This window comes from Macrotis lagotis, chromosome 1 (genome assembly GCF_037893015.1).
Source record: "Macrotis lagotis isolate mMagLag1 chromosome 1, bilby.v1.9.chrom.fasta, whole genome shotgun sequence".
NCBI lineage: Eukaryota > Metazoa > Chordata > Mammalia > Peramelemorphia > Peramelidae > Macrotis > Macrotis lagotis.
The window spans coordinates 433228238-433231112 of record NC_133658.1 but is presented as its reverse complement, the minus strand read 5'-3'; the positions used below and the strand labels follow the sequence as shown (position 1 = coordinate 433231112).

General features: G+C 42.4%; 1 pseudogene; it reads right to left on the bottom strand.

Annotated features, from left to right (window-relative positions):
- Positions 1-1023: 1023 nt before the first annotated feature.
- LOC141518825 (dicarboxylate carrier SLC25A8-like) lies at positions 1024-1932 on the bottom strand (annotated as a pseudogene).
- Between the last annotated feature and the right edge of the window lie 943 nt (positions 1933-2875).

Here is a 2875-nt window from a genome sequence, read left to right as displayed (position 1 = left end):
GTCCTGGTCAAAGGACAAACAATGAAGCATCCTCTCAAGAAACATGTAAAGATAGTACAAAGGTAAGTATTTGACAAACTAATATAAAGAGAAAAAATGAAAAATATGATCAAAGGGATGGAAGAGCACACCTAAAAAAGGAAGTAGTAATCACAAAGAATAAACTAAGTTTCTTTATCTGCCAAATGGAAGAGGTAGAGTAGATGTCCTTCAAGATCCCTTTCAGCCAGAGGTTTGCTGGAACCACTTCATATGAACTTTCCAATTGTTAAATTTTCAATATGAACATTTGTGCATTGGAAAACAGCAAATACAAATCAGGATTATATTTATTGTTTGAATTCATTGTTTACCTTAGACTTAAGAAAATGATGGAAAAACTGTTAATAATGCAGATTAAACTTAAATGTGTGTCATGTTTTTGTTTGTTTTTTTTGGTAGAGATGGTTATCACCAGCACATCCCTGCTTCCAACTGTAGAACTATGATCCTAAATTCAGTATTCCTAATCAAATAGATTATGAGCAAATTATAAATATAGTTTACCAATATGGTGTGTCTGTGTTGTTTTGATTTCAAAAGAACACTTGAGCAGTCCTTGTGTATAAGACAGAGAGAGAAGTGGATTAAGCAACAGTACAGATAGATGGATTCCAAACTGATTGAATACCTATCCCAAAGATTAGTTATTAATGGATCAACCTGGCTGGAAGGGAGTTCTCTAGTAGATTAGCATAGATATATGTTTGTCCCAGGTCCTATGTTCTTTTTTTTGGGGGGGGGGGGGGTTCCTGGCCTGGCTTTATTAGAAGTAAGGAGTATAAGAACTAGGTGAGGCTGTGATGGCAGAGGGAGCAAGCTGGAGAGGATTAAATGGGTCTATTCTTAAGAGGGATGGGGTGGGCACAGTGGGAGAGGGTCATTCAATGCTGAGGTAGGGAAAGAGGGGAATAGGGGGGAAATGAGAGGGAGGAGAGGCAGGATGGGGAAAGGTATAAGGCAGAAAAGTTAGCAAGAGAGAGCTCAGAAAGGGGCTTCCCAGGAAGTGCAAGCAGCCATCAGGGCCCATTCAGTTGCTCATGGGTGACAAACATCACTATATTCTAGGAACCCAAACAGAGGAAGGAAGGCATGAACCATTTGTAGAAGGCTTTGGGTCCTTCCTTCTGAAGCATGGTGAGGGCACAGTGGCCAGCACTAGCATACTGGCCTGCTGAAGAGTTCATATATCTCATCTTGACCACATCCACAGGGGAGGCAATGATGGTGGTGCAAAAATCAGTCCCAAAGGCTGAAGTAAAGTGGCATGGAAGGTCATCAGTCATGAGGTGGACCTTCAGGAGGGCATCTTTGATGGGATCATAGGTTACCAGCTCAGTACAGTTGACAATAGCATTGTGGGCAACATTGGGTGAAATTCCTTTCCATAAGGCCCATAGCCCCTCCTCTTGGGCAATAGTTTTATAAGCCTCCACTGTGCCCTGATATCTCTGAGTGCCACCTGCCCAAGCCTGGGCCTAGAAACAGACTTTTACCAATCTGTGGGTGGGGCGACATCCAGTGCCAGTGCTCCTGTGGTGCAGCCTGCCAGAAGATGGCTTTCAATACCTGCAAGCTCAGACCCCTTGATATAGAACTGCTTGACAGTCATAAAGGCCAATGTGGACAGAGGCAAAACTCATCTGGTGCTGTAACCCAGCCACCAGCCCATTGTAGTCTTCACCGTGGTCAGAATGGTGCCCATGATACCCCAATACTGGGCAGTGATAGAAGAAGCTCTTATGGTACCCTGGTTCTCTCCTTGAATCTGTAGCCAGACTTTGGCTGTGTCCAGGGAAAAGGTGATGAGGTCAGCGATGCAGGCAGCAGTGCCAGCCCAAGGAACTTGATGGCAACTTTTGGGGGTACAACTGTAGGCTTAAATCCAACCATGATGCTGGCTTTCTGCTACTTCCCAGGAGGTAGGGAGAAAATGGAAGGATAACCTCCACTGATTGAGCAAGAGGAGATAGAGGAACTCTGCTGGAGTCCTGACTTGGAGGGTCTAATGATAATGGCACCTTGATCAAGCTTCTCTAAAGGTGTCCCACTCTTCAAAGTTGCTCACAGCAACCATGGCCCACTTCCCTTGATTTTCCATAGAAAGTTGTTGGGAAACAGAATACCTAATGACCATACTAGGTGCCCAGATTGTAGAAGAAACATGAAGAGGCAGCAGCAACTGGGGTGGGAAGCACTAGGCCTGCAGCAGAGTCTAGAGGCCAATGGGCTGAAGCCTAACTGTCTCAGCTGGGTCGATAAAAGTTGTCAGTCTCAGAGGAGGCAGAGGCGCACATTGACCCAGGTCCTACTTAAACACTTTTATCAGTAATTTGTAAAAGTTATACTTAAGGGGTAGTTAGGTGGCACAGTGGATAGAGCACTGGCCCTGGAATCATGAGGATCTGAGTTCAAATCTGTCTTAGACAAGTAATTATTACCTAGCTGTGTAACCTTGTGTGTGCAAGTGTGCAAGTCATTTAAACCCATTGCCTTTCCAAAAAAAAGTTGTACTTAACATGTTTATCAAATTTTCAGATGGCATAAAGCTGGGGAAAAGAGCTAACACACTGCAGATGACAGACACAAAATTTGAAAATTAATAAAAGAGTAGAATCATAGACTAAATCAAATAAGGTAATACTTAATTAAGATAAATGAATATTTTTACAAAAATAAAATCAATGTATACAAGATAATAAGGAATACAGAAAGGTGAGAAACAATTTTCACAGCACATGTTTCTGATAAAGGACTCATTTCTTAAATATATAGAGAACGGACCCAAATTTATAAGAATACAAGTCATTCTCCAATTGATAAATGGTCAAAGGAT